This window comes from Lotus japonicus, chromosome 1, assembly GCF_012489685.1.
Source record: "Lotus japonicus ecotype B-129 chromosome 1, LjGifu_v1.2".
Lineage (NCBI taxonomy): Eukaryota > Viridiplantae > Streptophyta > Magnoliopsida > Fabales > Fabaceae > Lotus > Lotus japonicus.
Window position 1 is genome coordinate 54,871,671 of NC_080041.1, and position 20,315 is coordinate 54,891,985.

Consider the following 20,315-nt stretch of genomic DNA (forward strand, 5'->3'; position numbering starts at 1 on the left):
AGTCTCACTCTCTAACTATCTCTCCAACTAAGTGAAACTCCCTCAGCTAACTAACCTACCGGATGAGGGACCTATCAATAATCCGCCCTTGTCCATTCAGACAAGGTGAAGGGTTGAATACAAGCTAATCCAAAATAGAAACAAAGAAAAATTACAAAACTTCTCTAATGTGTAATCCACACTGTCTAGAGACTCCATTTCGAATTTTTCTTGCACTGATGTGTATTTCTGCTCTTATGTGCCCTGAAGAACCAACTACTTTTGCATCCAAGGTAACTCTCTCATCCCCATCTCCTGCGAAACTCGTTCAAACACTAACTTGGCCTCAGAGTCTCTTTGTAGGTACCCCCAGCGGCGGGTCAGGCGCCAGAGGAAGCAAGGAAGCGTGGCTGGACGTATCATGACTCATTTTTCTATGTCAGGTTCCTGGAAAAGAGAAACATCTGTCTGGGGTGATTGATCAAACTTGTTTTGATAATTTCCAACCACCATTGCTTCCATATAAATTTCCACATTTTTCTTCTTTAAAGCTGTTGAGTCTTTTTGGTCTCTCTGCATTCTTAGTCATGAAAACAAATCGTCCAATTAGAACATTTTGCAAGTTTGCATAGATAGCTCCATAACTAATTAATTTGCATGCGATTGTTACATGAGTAATATTAGACTTGTTTTTCTCTATTTTTGGACCACATAGTCATGTAAGCTTCACATTTCGTGATAACACCACTTGGACATTCAAAAACACCATTTACAAGTTGAGAGATGCATCAATATGAAAAGAGTGTAAAACATAATTTGAGGCCCGTTGAGGTTTTCAGCACTCTCTAAAGAAACTCTTTAACACATGGTACCCTCTTTAACAAACGTTTTGTTGGGGTTGATTACTTCACTAAATGGATAGAAGCCGAGGCGGTGGCGACTATCACGGCTGCCAAGGTCAGGAGCTTCTTGTGGCGAAGGATTGTTTGTAGATTTGGGGTCCCCAGGGCGTTAGTAATGGATAATGGAACACAATTCACAAGTAATGTTACCCGGGAATTTTGTACAGAAATGGGAATCGAGATGCGATTTGCCTCTGTAGAACATCCACAAACCAATGGGCAGGCTGAATCGGCTAACAAGGTTATCCTGAAAGGTTTAAAGAAGAAACTGGATGAAGCAAAAGGGCTTTGGGCGGAGGAACTACCAGGCGTTCTTTGGGCATACAACACCACTGAACAGTCAAGCACAAAGGAAACCCCGTATCGTTTAACTTATGGGACTGACGCCATGCTCCCAGTTGAAATTGAAAACCAAAATTGGCGAGTGGTTCGGTTTAATGAGAATGACAACGGGGAAAATTTAATAGCAAATCTAATCATGCTGCCCGAGGAACAACGTGAGGCTCACATAAGGAATGAGGCGGGAAAAGTGAAGGTTGCAAGAAAATTCTCAACGAAAGTAGTGCCTAGAAAAATGAGGGTAGGAGACTTAGTGCTCCGAAAAAATACAATACCTGATAAACACAACAAACTTTCACCCAACTGGGGCGGGCCTTACAGGATTATAGGCGATGTTGGAGGCCTCATGTCTTGGGGGCATGTGGACTGGGCGGGATATAAGTATCCCTTATTCCCGCCCAAATCAAGCATTTAGATGAACGAAAGCAGCCGTGGCGGGGTTATGGAACAACGTCGAAGCCCGCCCGTCTTCTGGATGGGTCCACGCGCCAGCTGGAAGATTCCTTTAGTTTTGTCTTATATGTATAGAGGCTTGGGCCCCGGTTGTCAGGCCCAAGTACAGTGACAGTCCATGTTATGATCATTCCCTCTATAAAAGGAGAGGTCAACCCCTTGTAAAAAGTACCTTTCAAACATTTAATGAGAATATTCCTTTTGTGATATTTTTAGCACTCTGCTAGGGTTTACTTTCTGTCAGTTTCCGACGTCAGAACTCTCTAGTACGGAACATTGGCGCCGTCTGTGGGTCTTACTTCGATCTACTACTTGACATAGAGGGTGCGTTTTAAGATCCATGGAAACTCGTTCGTGTGGTGTGGGCCGCCGCGATCATCGCCGGAGGGGTGGTCGTCACGGCGGCCGCGGCGGTGGACGGTACAACAACCGCGAAGTACCTCAAGAGCCGGAGCAGGAGGCTTCTTCGGCGGGGGTTCACTCGGTGGCGCAGTCACCAGTCTCGTTGGTGAATGCAGCTCCAGGAAGACCTTCAGATCTGATAGCTAGATCAGATCCAGGAGTCAGGCGACGATCAGCGCCGCCTGAGTATGTAAATCTGGATGACCTCAAAACCAGCGTTCCGAGAAAAGCGGCAGAGGTGGTGACGGGAATCACTCCGGCGGCCTTGCAACAAATGTTGGACACTTTGCAAAAAGTACAAAGCCAGAACGAGCAGTTGCAAGCCCAGGTGCAGTACTTAACTCAGCGACAAGACTATAAGCAAGAACAACGGCTCGAGGCCGAAGATGTTGTTGAATTCCAGCCTTTTGTTCCCGCCATCACACGGGTGGACATACCAAAGCATCTGCAAACGATGGCGTTGGACGCCTTTTCAGGCGACTCAGACCCCATGGAACACTTGCGTTATTTTAACACGAAAATGGTTATTGGAGGAGCAACAGATGAGGTGAAGTGTAGGTTGTTACCATCAACATTCAAGGGGATGGCGATGCAATGGTTCATCCGTCAACCGCCCTTCTCCATTGACAATTTTACTGATTTGTCCACAAAGTTCTTAACTCAATTCTCCGCCAATAAAACTACCAAGGCAACCATGTTTGATCTTATCAGCATACATCAACAGCCAGGGGAGAAGCTCAAGAACTACATGGCGCGTTTTAGTAAAATGGCGGTTCAACTGGAGGAGGGCAATCCGGATGTTTGCCTTGCGTCTTTCAAAAATGGTCTTCGGGCGGGTGACTTGAATCGGGACTTGACGAGGCGACCAGCAAAAGACATGATGGACCTTCGTGCTCGTGTTCAGGAATTCATATTAATTGAGCAGGATGATCAGAAAAAACAAGAAAGAGAGGAAGGACGCAAGCAAGCCCATTCCGGCGGGGTTTCGCAGGATAAACCTAAGGCAGGGAAGGAAACCAGGGTAGCACAAACCCCCCGTGTACCAAGACCGGGACCATATCAAAACTCCAAACCAGGATTTCAAAATACATGACACCGTAATTCTCAAGGTCCCGCTGCAGCCACAACTGGTCAGCATGGTACTACGCCAGCTCCAGTTCCACTTACAAAGTTAAATGCGCCCTTAAGCACCATTTTAAGGGCCGTTGGGCAAACGAATGTTGTGCAGTACCCGCCACCCCCGCGGCGACCGCCAGCTAATGTAGATACCAATAGGTGGTGCGAGTACCACAAAGCGTTGGGGCATACGACGGATAATTGTTGGAATTTGAGGCGGGAAATTGATCGATTGATTAAGGCTGGTCATCTGGCAAACTTCGTTAAAGACACAGCAACGCCAGAAGTCGCTAGGATCACCCAAGGAGACAAAGGCAAAGGCAAGGAGATAGTGGAAGAGTTGGGCGATCCTGTTGGGGAATGTTCATCTATTGCAGGAGGATTTGGCGGGGGTGCAATTTCAAGTAAGGCTAGAAAGCGCTATGTGGCGGCAGTACACTCAGTACATGAGGCAAGCAAAAGCGAGTGTTGGGTGAATCATTCCCCTATCATATTCACTCCTCAGGATTTTGCGCACGTGATTCCCCATGACAACGACCCAATTGTGGTAACAATCAGGGTTAACAATTATGTCACGAAGAAAGTATTTTTAGACCAGGGGTCTTCGGCGGATATCATTTATGGAGATGCCTTTGATCGCCTGGGGCTAAAAGAGTCAGACTTGAGGCCGTATAAAGGAACCTTGGTAGGGTTTACAGGGGACCGTGTCACTGTCCGAGGATATGTGGAAATACCAACTGCTTTTGGCGAAGGAGAGTTTGTAAAGAAATTTCAAGTGAAGTACTTAGTCCTGGCGTGCAGAGCCAACTACAATGTACTCTTGGGACGAGACACCCTCAACAAGCTATGTGCGGTCGTTTCAACAGCTCATTTGACTGTTAAATATCCAGCCTGCAATGGAAAGGTTGGGGTATTACATGTGGACCAAAATGCAGCAAGAGAATGTTATCTAAGAAGTGTGGCACTTTATGGGCGTAAGGCCGCCAAAGAAAGTCACAGAATCACAGAAATCTTTCCGCAAGAGGGATTCAGTTTGGATCCAAGAGACGATGCTGATGATTTCCGCCCACAACCTCTGGAAGAAACCAAGAAAGTGCAAATTAAGGATAAAGTTTTAAAGATTGGCAGCAGTTTGACAAAGGAACAAGAGGAAAGGTTGATCACGCTGCTGGGTGATAATTTGGATCTCTTTGCATGGACCATCAATGATGTACCAAGGATTGACCCCAATGTGATCACTCACAAATTGGCTATTCGACCAGGGGCGACCCCAGTCATCCAGCCAAGGCGGAGAATGAGTGATGAAAAGAATAAGGCAGTACAATTAGAGACTGAGAAACTAATCAAGGCTCGCTTCATCCGTGAGGTGCAGTACCCGACATGGCTCGCCAATGTTGTGATGGTCAAAAAATCCAATGGGAAGTGGCGAATGTGCACGGACTACACAAGCTTGAACAAAGTGTGTCCTAAAGATTCATATCCACTTCCCAATGTCGATAAGCTTGTGGATGGAGCGTCGGGGAATGAACTTTTAAGTCTCATGGATGCTTATTCGGGCTACAATCAAATCATGATGCATCCATCGGATGAAGAAAGTACAGCATTTATGACCAATCAGGCGAATTACTGTTACAAGACAATGCCTTTTGGATTGAAGAATGCAGGAGCTACGTACCAACGACTCATGGATAAAATCTTTTCAAAACAAGTGGGCAGGAATATGGAGGTATATGTGGACGACATGATCGTAAAGTCCGCCAGGGCTAGTGATCATGGCGGCGATCTTAAGGAAGCGTTTACTCAATTAAGAACATATCAAATGAAGTTGAATCCTGAGAAGTGTTCTTTTGGGATCCAGGGAGGAAAGTTCTTGGGATTCATGTTGACATCGAGAGGAATAGAAGTGAATCCTGATAAGGGAAGGGCGATCTTAGAGATGAAAAGCCCAACAAGTGTCAAAGAAGTTCAGCGTTTGACAGGACGAATGGCCGCCTTGTCACGTTTCTTGCCAATGGCGGGTGACAAAGCGGCCCCATTCTTCACATGCTTAAAAAAGAATTTAAAGTTTCAGTGGACAGAGGAATGCGAACAAGCTTTTACCAAATTAAAGGAATCATTGGCCACATTGCCAGTACTTTCCAAACCAACACCAGGCTTTCCATTAGTGCTCTATCTAGCAGTTACTGACAAGGCGGTGAGTACAGTGTTGCTCCAGGAAGAGGAAAAAAAGCAGAAAGTTATATATTTCGTGAGCCATACTTTACAGGGGGCAGAGTTGCGGTACCAAAAAATTGAAAAGGCTGCATTGGCGATTTTGAAAACTGCGAGGCGCCTTAGGCCTTATTTCCAAAGTTTCCAAGTTAAAGTTAAAACTGATGTCCCCTTAAGACAAGTACTTCAGAAGCCCGATTTGTCAGGGCGATTGGTTAGCTGGTCAGTGGAATTGTCAGAATATGATATACAATATGAGCCAAGGGGCCAAGTCACAGTTCAAAGTTTGATCGACTTCGTGGCGGAATTAACACCCACGGAAGGCGAGAAGACTCGAGGAGAATGGGTCCTATCTGTGGATGGATCCTCTAATAAGACTGGAAGTGGGGCTGGGATAACAATTGAAAGTCCAGACAAAATGATCATTGAACAGTCTCTAAAGTTCGAGTTCAAGGCGAGCAACAATCAATCTGAGTATGAGGCTTTGATTGCCGGCTTAAGGCTAGCCATTGAGCTGGGGGTCCAAAAGTTATTTATCAAGGGAGATTCGCAGTTAGTGGTTAAACAGGTGAAAGGCGAGTACCAAGTAAAGGATCCGCAACTTTCCAAATACTTGGAAGTGGTACACAGATTGATGATGGAGGTCAAAGAAATTAAGATAGAACATGTCCCGAGGGGCCAAAATGAGAGGGCAGATGTGTTAGCAAAATTGGCGAGCACAGGGAGATTGGGCAATTACCAAACAGTCATTCAGGAAACCCTGCCTCGCCCGAGCATTGATTTGGTAGAAATAAAGTTGAAAGCAGTCAAGTCAGTAATTGAGGGCGAGCCTTCTTGGATGGAGTCAATCAAAATCTTCCTAGAAAACCCTCCAAAGGATGACGATGTGAACACAAGAGCGAAACGAAGGGAAGCCAGTTTTTACACAGTGGTGGATGGTGAGTTGTATCGGCGGGGAATTATGTCCCCTATGCTCAAATGCGTTGACACCAAGAACGCCCATGGAATAATGGCGGAAGTCCATGAAGGTGTTTGTTCAAGCCATATAGGCGGGAAATCCTTGGCGGTGAAAATCGTGAGAGCTGGATTTTATTGGCCGACAATGAAGAAGGACTGTCTTGAGTATGTTAAGAAATGTGAAAAATGCCAAGTCTTTTCTGACATGCACAAGGCTCCGCCAGAAGAGTTAACAACCATGATGGCGCCTTGGCCATTTGCTATGTGGGAGGTTGACATTTTGGGACCATTCCCAGTAGCGAAGGCACAAATGAAGTATATCATCGTGGCGGTTGATTACTTCACTAAATGGATAGAAGCCGAGGCGGTGGCGACTATCACGGCTGCCAAGGTCAGGAGCTTCTTGTGGCGAAGGATTGTTTGTAGATTTGGGGTCCCCAGGGCGTTAGTAATGGATAATGGAACACAATTCACAAGTAATGTTACCTGGGAATTTTGTACAGAAATGGGAATCGAGATGCGATTTGCCTCTGTAGAACATCCACAAACCAATGGGCAGGCTGAATCGGCTAACAAGGTTATCCTGAAAGGTTTAAAGAAGAAACTGGATGAAGCAAAAGGGCTTTGGGCGGAGGAACTACCAAGCGTTCTTTGGGCATACAACACCACTGAACAGTCAAGCACAAAGGAAACCCCGTATCGTTTAACTTATGGGACTGACGCCATGCTCCCAGTTGAAATTGAAAACCAAAATTGGCGAGTGGTTCGGTTTAATGAGAATGACAACGGGGAAAATTTAATAGCAAATCTAATCATGCTGCCCGAGGAACAACGTGAGGCTCACATAAGGAATGAGGCGGGAAAAGTGAAGGTTGCAAGAAAATTCTCAACGAAAGTAGTGCCTAGAAAAATGAGGGTAGGAGACTTAGTGCTCCGAAAAAATACAATACCTGATAAACACAACAAACTTTCACCCAACTGGGGCGGGCCTTACAGGATTATAGGCGATGTTGGAGGAGGAGCTTATAAGTTGGAACAACTAAATGGTCAAAAGGTTCCACGAACATGGAACGCCTCTCATCTAAAGCAGTATTTTAGTTAATAGAAACAACCAAAGGTGAATGAAGTCGCACTCTTTTTTCCTTTCTTTGGGGAGGTTTTTAATGAGGCGGCATGTAAAAAGAATGGGACAATTGTTCTCATGTGAAAGAAAATTAATGAAAAGGTTATTTCAACAAAATCGCCTGTATTTTTAATTCAATATAATTTATATTACGAGTTCATGCAATGCAAATCGTATCAAAGTATGCAATACTGCGAGTAAACCTTTCGGAATAAGAAAGTGTCGCCATCAAATGTTAAAAGCCTTGGCAATTCTAGTGGCCACTAGAAACCAAGCCTCGTCGAAAAATCGGCTAAGGTATGCGAACCAAAGTAACAACAAAAGTTAGTAACAACTCAAGGTAACAACGAATGAACTCAAAATGGTATCCATTAAAAGAAAGGCAAAGGGGGCGACGCCCGTACATGATTTGGAATGATGATAAAAGACAGGGCAATGCCCAAAGCAAAATTTTAACTTCATGAAATAAAAAAAGAAATTCAAGCCAGGTTCTCATTGTTGGCGTTGTTGCCCTGGCTTGTCCCAGCTTGAGGGTCTTCCTTCTCGTGATCCTCGTTCTTGTGCTGCTCATTCCCATCCTCGCCACCTTCTTCAGGCTCACTTTCATCATCGAATTGGGGAAGGAGGTCGAGGCTAATGTCATCATCACCAACTACTTGACCATCCTTGATCTCCTTCAGCCACCCAATACGGGAAAGATCAAAGCCCGGCTCAACCACACTAATCTGCTCTTTGGCCGCCAGAAAGCCTTGAGCAAACTGGAGAGAAGCACGCCCCAAGATGGAAGCACTTAGGCGTTCGTACTTCTTTTCCAGTTTTTGGCACTTGGCCTGAACAGCAGTGTGTTTTTCGTTGATAGTTTCTTTCAGAGATTTGGTCTTTTGAAGAAGCAAGTCAGAAGCCGCCAAGTCATCAGTTAACTTAGCACACCTCTCCTCAGCAGCCTTCAGGTTTTTGTTGGCGGTCTCAGCATCGGCTTTTGCTTGCTCATAGGCAGTCTTATAGTCAGCCGCCTTCTTTTCATAACGGTTCTTGGTTGCTATCAACTCCTTCACGCACTGAGCCATTCCCGCCACAGTACTGGCGGCAGAGAGCGCATGATGGATCGCCACAGAAGCAATGTTGGGAGGGCCTTGACCGAAAACATCCTTGTGAATCCGGTTGTCAAAGGTACGATTCATAAAATCCAATCCGTTGAAGCGAGGATCAGATAGGTTCAGCAAAGGGGGAAGAGCCTCGCCACCAATAGCTGAGCTAGGGCCAGCTTGGACGAATGGAGTTGAAGGGCGGTTGATCAGTGCGCCTGAATCCGGTTGATGTGGCGGGACATTGTCATGCCCCTTCTTTTTCTCAGTCGGACGACCTTTTGGATCAAGAGTTGATTGGTGAAGAGGTTTAACACCAGCAGCGCTCGAAGTTTTTTGGCGCTTTGGGTCCCTGACGTTATCAGAGCCCGAAGTACCTTCATTCTTTTTCTTTTGCTCAGTCTCGGCGGCCCTTTTCTTCGCCGCCGCAGCAGACTGGGCGAGGTATTCCTTCATCTTGAGGGGGTTGGCATCAACCTTGCTTTTTCCCATCGTGGCTGCATGGAAAACATCAATTAGGCGAGGTACATAAACAAAAAGAAAAACAAGTTGTGCAAAAATTATAAACTTACTAAAAAATTGATTTAAAGTGCCGGATTTCGACGCTTCAATCAAGTCATGACCAGAGATCACTGGTAATGTGCGGAGGTAATCGGCGATGGCTTGCTCGGATTCATCCAAGGCGTCGTATGAAACGGATATTTTTCGGCGAGGGTTTTTTGTCCAGTAAAAGGGGAAGAGAGGGTGGTTATTGGAATCTCGAAACAAGTTATTCATTTCAGGCGACTCCATGACTTTGAAATATTTTTTCTGCCACACTTTGTAATGGCTTTTAAGGGCGGTGAATCGGCTCATGTTCTTGCGAGCCAAAAGGGGAACCCACTTGACAGATGTAGGTTGTGTGGTGACTGTCTTATAAAAAAGGAAAAACAAGGGATAGGTGGGAGTGCAACTCAAATGTTCACAGAGAATTTCAAAGCAGCGTATGAAACCCCAGACGTTGGGCTGGAGTTGACAAGGCGCCACGTTCAAAAAGGTAAGAACGTGGCATATGAAGGGCGAGAAAGGGAGTTTGATATTCAAATCCAAGAAAAAATAACCATAAACAAAAAAGAAATCGGGCGATTCATCAGTGGGTTCCTTGCGAAAAAGAACGCAATCGTCCTCGCCACATGGAAGAACATTTAACAGGTGATCTTCGTTATTGGAGGTGGCGGGATTTATCTTTGTAAACCCTTGAGAAGATATTCGAAGCGAACTGATGCTCCCAAGGCTACCCCAGATGGAGCGCCAAAGACACTTATCTTCAACTAAATGCGCATTGGAACGCCATTCGGGCGAAGACAAATCTCCATTAGAGGAGAGAATAGAATCAACGGAGCCGGCGGGACCGGAATCGTCGTGAGTGGAGAGCGAGGATTGTATTTCGATAACGGTGGGGGCAGAAACTTCCCCCTCCGTAGAAGGGGAAGTGAGCTCTAAGGAGGAAATGCTAAAATTTTGTGTCGACATGCTGGGTAATTTCATAAAAATAAAAAAGAAGATGAACAGGTCCAAACACAAAGAAAGAAGAAGACACAGTGTCAAGAAAAGAGAAAGGGGAAGGACTCACCGGAAGAAGAAGCGGAGGATTGAGTAAAGAGAACGTCGGCGATGGGGGAGCACCGCGCAATGACGACGGCCGGAGTGAGCAAGGTTCACCGGAGAACAAAGAAGAGAGGGAAAGCTGCGATGAAAAAGTTTTCAGAGCAAAGGTTTTCAGAAAAGTGAAAAGTGAAAGGTAAAAAGGGTATTTATAGAAGAAAAAGGAAGAGAGAGAATGAGTGGGAAAAACTGCGAAGGATCGTGGGATCGTGGGTTTGAAATTTGAAAAGGTATGAAACGAAAAGACGTAACTCCTCGAGACGCACAACTGCATTTATGGCAAATGATAGCAAAATCCCGGAAAAGAAGGATACGTGCGTCAGTTGAAAAGACGTGTTTGACAGGTGTGATAACGGCGAGATATCGACAAAGATAAAGAATGGCGACATATAAAGGAGCATGAAAATGGCGAGAATTCATAAGCAAGAATGTGACGACAGACCCATGACTACAAATAATGGCGATATACTGTAAAGACGTCTCGACTCAAGGAACCTAAGTCTCATGTCTTGGGGGGCATGTGGACTGGGCGGGACACCTACACAAATGAAAGAACGGCGATACAATTATCAGAAGAACGAAGTAAATGATAAAGGTAGGCGACGAAGCAACGTATAAAGACATTTCGACTCAACTTACTTAAGCCTCATGTCTTGGGGGCATGTGGACTGGGCGGGATATAAGTATCCCTTATTCCCGCCCAAATCAAGCATTTAGATGAACGAAAGCAGCCGTGGCGGGGTTATGGAACAACGTCGAAGCCCGCCCGTCTTCTGGATGGGTCCACGCGCCAGCTGGAAGATTCCTTTAGTTTTGTCTTATATGTATAGAGGCTAGGGCCCCGGTTGTCAGGCCCAAGTACAGTGACAGTCCATGTTATGATCATTCCCTCTATAAAAGGAGAGGTCAACCCCTTGTAAAAAGTACCTTTCAAACATTTAATGAGAATATTCCTTTTGTGATATTTTTAGCACTCTGCTAGGGTTTACTTTCTGTCAGTTTTCGACGTCAGAACTCCCTAGTACGGAACAGTGGTGATAGCTAGATTAATTCATTAAGTGATAGGTGGTAGGTTGGTTTATTGAGAAACTTTGAATTAATTAATCAACAAGAGTATAAAGGCAAGAAAATGGAAAAAAAATGCATTGAATTTATAAAACAAGAACCATTTTGGAAAATATAACAAAAACTAAAACAACAACCAAATTGGAACGGACGGAGTAACATATAGTATTTTGAAACGGTTTAAGTATCTTATGATCAAAAGTTACTTATTTTGCCATATTGTGCTCTCACTATATGTAAGACCCGGATTTTCGGAACAAGTTAATTTCCGACTCACGCGTGGAATCAGTGTAAGTGTGACAGGAGTTTGATATTTGAGAAAGATTAATGAAGAAGAAAGTTCAGGAATTGCTCGAGGAATGTGGCGTTGTTTCTTTCGGAGCTAGTGCGAGTCGTCTGCACACCTGCCTTATGGCGAGCATGTCCAGAATAGGCTAATTTCGCTTTTAAAGCAATGTTTAGGCGATATTTCGAATTCTTGGAAAATTTAAAGATTCTCTTTATTTTTCCTTCGACCAGCATTTCATTTCGGAACTCTGGACTGTACGCACGATAGTATTTACTTTTCGGATGTCCGCCGACGCTAATTTCTTTGCTTCGAAACCTTAGTTTTGAGCGAAGGATGAAGACTTTTTCTATTCGGGACTTCTAACGAAGATTCCGTCCGCGTTGCCAGACTTGTTTCGACATTTCCAATCTTTCTTCTGTTGGAAGTTTTGTCGTCTAAGCATCACAGCAAAAAGTAGTTTTTCGGGACAGACTAACTTACACCGCTTTTGGCGTTTTGGATATCGTTTTTCCTAAATCTTAGATATTTGTTTTGAGTTCTGGAATTCTGACGCCAGAATCTCTTTTAGAATTCCACGGTGATCGTGCTGCAAAAATCGGAATCGCGAAATTTTCATTTTCCCGCGATTTCGCCTGCCTATAAATAGCTCAAAAAGCAAAAATTCCTTCATTTTCTTCCTATTGTGGCTGAATTTCGTGGAGAGCAAGGGGGGAGGAGATTTTCGCGAAAACTTGACCAATCTTCGCGCAGTTCGTCCCTACTTCTAGGTATCGAGGTAACTAACACGATTCCTACCTCTGATTGTTGTTTCTGTTGCGTTTCTAAAGTCGTTTCTGTGCTCACAGTTTTGAGCTTTTTCTAAAATGGTTCGATTTCTTCGATTTCTTGGTTGGGTTATGTTCCTTACGTTCCCCTGAGTCTAAAACCTCTGTCAGTAAACGCTGATTGTGATCCAGTTGTCCAGGATCTGAAAAACCGTTTCAAAACCCTTTTTGTCTCACATTTCGAAACTTTATTGTCGAAAAGACTTAATCTGACTTCGTGCCTTTAGGATTTGTTGTCACGGATGTCATGAGGATCATTGCTGTCAAATTTGTTTTCAGAACTGATAACTTTGAAGTTTTGAGCCTTTATTTTGGACCAAAATGCCCCTGGATAGTTGTATTTCGGCCCGATTGTCCGAAAATTGTTCCGACAGTTTCTTTGCCTTAGTTTTACCCTAAAACTACCTTGTGAATTGATTTGATCGAAGAAAAAGAGCCGAAGCCCTTTTCTCCTTATGGCCGTGGGCTATTTCCTAAGGGGGGGGGGAGTTTTTCGTTTTCGAAAACTTGTCCTTTCGTACCCGATTGTCGTATTCTGAAGCTTTAATGCTTTGTCTATCGTTTATGTATTGTTTTGCGATCGAACTAATCGATTTTGTTTGGTTTCTGCTTTGTTTTCCTCCGAGGTTCAGTTGAAGGAACTTTGGAATACTCAGAGCAATTGTTTGAGGAGAACTTTGTTTGCGAAGCTGGAACAGCTCGAGGTTAGGGCAACTTGCTATATTTAGCTATGATTGCATGATAGGCGTCGATAAATTCGACTTATGCTTTATCTGATGTTGTTTATGATGATGATTTATTGTTATGATTGTTTTCATAACTTATGATATTGATGATGTGTTGAATTGAGCGTTTTGACACAACTTCGGAGTGGAGGTTCATTGACCTGGTGATCTTTGACATTTCGGGTTGGATGAACAACCCTAGGCAAGTCCGAATGTGGGGTTTGAGACTTAGCCATTTGTTGGGATTCGTTGGAATTCCTAGACTTTCCCCGGGAAATGTATTTTGGGTGGTTGATTTTTGGAAACTTAGAATGATAGAGCTTTCGAAAAATAAAGACTTGGGAAACTTAGACTTTGAGAAATAAACTCATAATTTGACTAATTTGAATTGAAATCATTTTTATTAACGTTTAAGCATAGGAGAACTGAAGGGGAAAAATATTTACGAAAGGCGGGGAAAAGTCGACCTTTGTTGTGGGTTTGGAGAGTTATCGGAATTGGGAAAGCCACTAAGGTGAGCTATGGTGATGATTGAAAGTCACCGAGTACGTTAGTACTCTTGGGGAGTGTTGTGGAGCCGTGTTGTATTGACCGACACCTAGTGATCTTGTTGTTTGGGCTGTGTTGTATTGACCGACACTAGACCCTCGTGTAATCTTGTTGGTGGAGTTGTGTTGTATAGACCGACACTAACTCTTGGGTTGTTTTGAGTTTGGGTCGGAGCAGTTTTTGACCATCGAGATTTGATGAGTCAGATGACTCAAGAAGTCATCAAGGGTGATCGCACTCCTTTCATAATTAATTGTCTTTTGTCGCCGAATCGACATATACCTTCGGGTACAGTATATACCTTCGGGTACAGTATATCTATATACCTTCGGGTACAGTATATCTATATACCTTCGGGTACAGTATATACCTTCGGGTACAGTATATCTATATACCTTCGGGTACAGTATATACCTTCGGGTACAGTATATCTATATACCTTCGGGTACAGTATATCTATATACCTTCGGGTACAGTATATACCTTCGGGTACAGTATATCTATATACCTTCGGGTACAGTATATCTATATACCTTCGGGTACAGTATATACCTTCGGGTACAGTATATCTATATACCTTCGGGTACAGTATATACCTTCGGGTACAGTATATCTATATACCTTCGGGTACAGTATATCTATATACCTTCGGGTACAGTATATACCTTCGGGTACAGCATGCCTTCGGGTAACTCGGGCATTCGTTGGAGGGAAAAGTCGACCCGCCGGGTTAGGACTGATCCGACTATGTCAAGGTTGTAAGTGACACCCGAGGGTTATGGTCGGCACAATGCTAGTGCTAGGACCGACTCGATCGTGCCCAGCCTATTTCTTCCGGAACCTTCTTAATTGACGTTGCATTGACATATCATGCACTCTAACTATATCTGTTGAGATATTGATGATTTGATGTTGATAAACATCGTTATGTGTTTTGATGATTGAATTGTATTAGGGAGTTGATACAATACATAACTTATATGTATATATACAACATATATATATACCCCCTTTATCGCATGTTGATTGTATATCTATTGTATTCTGTAAGTTGACCCTAGCACCTTGGCTTTGTTTGTATGTTTGTGTTTGGGCGGTCGGCCTGCTGCCAGGCGTCTGTCAGCCGGTTCGTGATGATTCGTTGTGCGGGAAAGACCCGGAGCGAAATGTCTATTACTGAAGCTTTCGACGAGGACCCGGACTTCATGGCTGATCGAGGGAGAGTCGATAATAGTAGTGTGGGATATGGGTGGTTAGAGTCTTTTGAGTTGGTTGTCACTGTCATAGCTCTGATTCGTCTTACTTTTGGGACCGGGTAGGTTCCCGATATATGGCTTTTTGTGTGGTTCTCTTGCTGAGGATCACAGAGAGTCTGTCGGACTATAGGGGTCTTGGGTTGAGGCCATTTTGAGGCCGACTTTCTCTTGGATAGTGGTATATTTGATGCTTTTGCGTACAGTTCTGGTTTGTATATATTCGCCTACGGGCACGCTACCTTGGAGTCACTGCGTGTGCGCGTGACGGGATAGTGCAGCAGAGGCTGTACCTTTGTATATGTTGTTTATCGGTTAGTTTAGTTGTTGGGCTTTGTCTTTATTTCTTTATTGCTTTTATTAAAAGGAAACAATCAAAAAAAAATTACCTGTTTTCCGCGTAAAGTTTATTTTTGGTTATTAAAGTGACACCTGGAAATCGGGGTGTTACATTGTGGTATCAGAGCTTAGTCGAGTCTTTTGGGAGTCTTTGGGGAATAGGTCTTTTGTGCTAGGTTGTGTGACTCTGCAAAGAGTGAAAATTGATTGTCTGCAGAGCGATTTTCGCTCTAATTGCTTGCGTTACTACTCAATCGGATTGAGTGGTTTGTCTAGTGCTACCGTATGGTTAGTACTAATCGGACGTTCGATGGGATATAGGATGGTGGATCTTAACCGGATGGCGGAGGCTACACGTGAGCATCATCAACGACTGATGGCGACAGCAATGTATCAACAAAGAGGAATGAACCGAACTGGAGCTGGGGGACCAATGAGGTCAGGTTTCCAAGGCTACAACGGAAGGAAGAGCTACCATAAGTGGGGACCATATCAGCGTTCCGAGGGAAGAAATCTTATCTCAAGAGAGTACAAACCGACGACTGCTGATACTGGGGGGAAGCCAGTTGGTGACAAAGGAGTGACATGTTTTCGTTGCAGAAAGTTTGGGCATTTTGCTAACAAATGCTCAGTGATTGGACGGAGATGCTTCAAGTGTAACCGAGAGGGGCATCTAGCTGTGAATTGCAAGACCAAAGAAAGTCTATGCTTCAATTGCAACCAACCGGGACATTTCTCCCAAGATTGCAAGGCACTCAGGGGCGAATCATCAGGGAATGTTGGGAAAGGAAAACAACTTGCTCCAGAGGAAAGGATTCATGCCAAGGAGGGCAAGAGCTGAGGAGTTGAACGAGGAAGAACGTGGGAACGATGTAGGACCTTATTCGAGGTTGCTCGTGATTTAACTATAGAAGTTACACGAGGTTGGGAATAGCACACTAAGTCTAGAAAGTAGTCTTCCACCGATGCGTTTATGAGTAAGCTAGTAGTTGAAGAACGAATCTTAGGGAGATTCCGTATGGGTAGTATACGTGTTATGTTGAGGGTGTGTAGTTCCGTAGCGGGATCCTTAAAGGATTTAGTATCAGGATATTTGTGACTACTGGAGGATAGGAACTCATTGACTGTTCCAGTGGGTTTTTCTAAATTTCCACCTTCGATGTATTAGGCCTGATCAACCTAATATTGAGGGGGTGATATTCGGAATCACAGCTGGTTATGGACTTTGATAGAAGGATGTGTAAGATGAATTTGAATTGATTGAGGATTAGTCGGATTTGGGAGGAAAGTTCGTGTTAAGCACTTGATTGTGAAAGATTAAGATTTAAATCTTTGGAATTCGATGAGTGTCGTATAGACATTGATTGGTTAGTTCATGTGATTACTCCAAGTAGAGGTAGACTAAGTCAAGAGGTTTAATGCCGGAAAAGTATTAAGTAGTTTCTCGGAAGTTATGAAGTCATAGGTTATGTGATTACTGAGTGGAATTGTTAGAGACTAAATAAGTTGAATGTAATCAGGTTTTAGATGATAGCTTGATGGTAGCGAGATTGAGAAGAATTAACTCTGAACTAGATTGTTATAGTCGAGTTCGAGGAATAAGTTTTGCTAAGCGTTGGATTAATATGTGGAGACATTATAGTCTTAAGAGATGAATTTTCGCTTGAAAAGTGTTGAATTAATGATTAAGTTGGAGAAAGAAAGTTTTAGCATAAGTTGAATACTTGAGGTTGTTGATATGGATTCCAAAGAAATATGCTAAGATTACTAAGTGAGATTTACTAAGTTGGATTGAAATCTTAGGGTTAAGATTGAATCTTGAGAGTCGAGAATCGCGTACGAATAGGAGATCTTATGGTTGTAGGTGTGACAATAGGAGTTGAATCTTAGAAGATTGAAGACCTGAAGGTGAGCTTCGGGTTAAGACCATTGAGGTATAATATAAGAGAGATCTTGAAGTAAAGGAATTCTGGGTTGTGTGGAGTGTTAAGGTTGGTGATCGATTGATGTTGATTATGAGGTTGCGGACATAATGACCATGTGACAAGATTTGAATGATGTTAGCATAATAAGTTGTGAATGTGAAAGCATGACGCCACTGGTCAGGTCGTTTGGGTAAGTGAAGGAGTTATAGTTTTTAAGAAACGGATATTCATTTAAGAAGTATTGAAGGATTAAAGGTCACTAGAGGACCAAACTTGGTGAAGGTTTAGGTTTTAAATCTATGAATGTCTGTCTAAGGTGTGTAAGACTCGAAGGTTGTCAGAATTTGATTGAGAGATTAAGAAGTTGATTGACGAGATGGTGATTGAGTCACAAAAAGGAAGGTGTTAGTATTAAGATGAATACCTGAGGTTGTTATATTTTGACGAGTTTCGTAGAGTATAAGAGTCAATGGGACTTTGTTATGGATTTTGATGATGCATATTACGGGTAACAAGTGAATTTTACTAAAGTTGAATGAGAATCCTAGGGCTAAGGTTGACCTAGTGAGCTGAGATTCATGTACACATAAGAGATTTAGTGGTGTTAGCGGCTACGATAACAGTTAAATCTCAGAATGTTGAAGGATCGGATGATAAAATGGCTAGTTAAGTCCCTTGAGGTATAGTTATGATTTAATCTTCTAGAGGATAAGTCTCGATTTGTGCGAAGTGTTAGGAATTTCAGTAAGTGTAAATAGGTTTGAGTGAGGGAAGTTTTGAGGAAGAAGACGATAATAATGGATTGTTAGGTATTAAGAGGAGGATTATCTTATAAGTTGTTGATAAATTGATGTTGAAGGGGATAAGATTAGTGAAGGACAAGAAATAAGGACATAAGTCGAGCTTTAATTCGAATAGTGACTAAGTAGAAGTGTGATTTCTTGGTGTGTGTAAAGATAGTTACGAAGTTAGAGGTGTTTTAATGGACTAGCGGTTTCCAAGGGGGAGGATTCGTCTAGGAGTTATCGAACGAACAAGTGGAGTTTTGGACTGTAGATGAAGATCACGAGGACAAGTTGAGTATCTACTTTGAGATGACAGAGAGGCACCGAGTTTAAGAAGGATTTCGGATGACCGACAGTAAAAAAAATAAACAAGTGGCTAAGATTGAGCGACTGCACGGAGTGCCAACCGGTATCATTTCAACCAGAGATCCGACGCAAGTGATCGAGCCAGACGACATGAAGTTGAATGATGGTTTGTCTTTTGAGACACCGACAGTTAGCAGTGGGGATAGAAGAGTGAAACAGTTAAGGGGAAAACAGCTTGCTTAAGTAAAGGTTATGAGGAACAATGACACGGGCAATGATACATGGGAATTGGAAGACCAGATCAAGGAACTGTATTCCGGAATTTTCTCAGAACTCTGAGTTTCGAGGACGAAACTTTCTTTTTGGAGGGGAGTATTGTAAGACCCGGATTTTCGGAACAAGTTAATTTCCGACTCACGCGTGGAATCAGTGTAAGTGTGACAGGAGTTTGATATTTGAGAAAGATTAATGAAGAAGAAAGTTCAGGAATTGCTCGAGGAATGTGGCGTTGTTTCTTTCGGAGCTAGTGCGAGTCGTCTGCACACCTGCCTTATGGCGAGCATGTCCAGAATAGGCTAATTTCGCTTTTAAAGCAATGTTTAGGCGATATTTCGAATTCTTGGAAAATTTAAAGATCCTCTTTATTTTTCCTTCGACCAGCATTTCATTTCGGAACTCTGGACTGTACGCACGATAGTATTTACTTTTCGGATGTCCGCCGACGCTAATTTCTTTGCTTCGAAACCTTAGTTTTGAGCGAAGGATGAAGACTTTTTCTATTCGGGACTTCTAACGAAGATTCCGTCCGCGTTGCCAGACTTGTTTCGACATTTCCAATCTTTCTTCTGTTGGAAGTTTTGTCGTCTGAGCATCACAGCAAAAAGTAGTTTTTCGGGACAGACTAACTTACACCGCTTTTGGCGTTTTGGATATCGTTTTTCCTAAATCTTAGATATTTGTTTTGAGTTCTGGAATTCTGACGCCAGAATCTCTTTTAGAATTCCACGGTGATCGTGCTGCAAAAATCGGAATCGCGAAATTTTCATTTTCCCGCGATTTCGCCTGCCTATAAATAGCTCAAAAAGCAAAAATTCCTTCATTTTCTTCCTATTGTGGCTGAATTTCGTGGAGAGCAAGGGGGGAGGAGATTTTCGCGAAAACTTGACCAATCTTCGCGCAGTTCGTCCCTACTTCTAGGTATCGAGGTAACTAACACGATTCCTACCTCTGATTGTTGTTTCTGTTGCGTTTCTAAAGTCGTTTCTGTGCTCACAGTTTTGAGCTTTTTCTAAAATGGTTCGATTTCTTGGTTGGGTTATGTTCCTTACGTTCCCCTGAGTCTAAAACCTCTGTCAGTAAACGCTGATTGTGATCCAGTTGTCCAGGATCTGAAAAACTGTTTCAAAACCCTTTTTGTCTCACATTTCGAAACTTTATTGTCGAAAAGACTTAATCTGACTTCGTGCCTTTAGGATTTGTTGTCACGGATGTCATGAGGATCATTGCTGTCAAATTTGTTTTCAGAACTGATAACTTTGAAGTTTTGAGCCTTTATTTTGGACCAAAATGCCCCTGGATAGTTGTATTTCGGCCCGATTGTCCGAAAATTGTTCCGACAGTTTCTTTGCCTTAGTTTTACCCTAAAACTACATTGTGAATTGATTTGATCGAAGAAAAAGAGCCGAAGCCCTTTTCTCCTTATGGCCGTGGGCTATTTCCTAAGGGGGGGGGGGGGAGTTTTTCGTTTTCGAAAACTTGTCCTTTCGTACCCGATTGTCGTATTCTGAAGCTTTAATGCTTTGTCTATCGTTTATGTATTGTTTTGCGATCGAACTAATCGATTTTGTTTGGTTTCTGCTTTGTTTTCCTCCGAGGTTCAGTTGAAGGAACTTTGGAATACTCAGAGCAATTGTTTGAGGAGAACTTTGTTTGCGAAGCTGGAACAGCTCGAGGTTAGGGCAACTTGCTATATTTAGCTATGATTGCATGATAGGCGTCGATAAATTCGACTTATGCTTTATCTGATGTTGTTTATGATGATGAT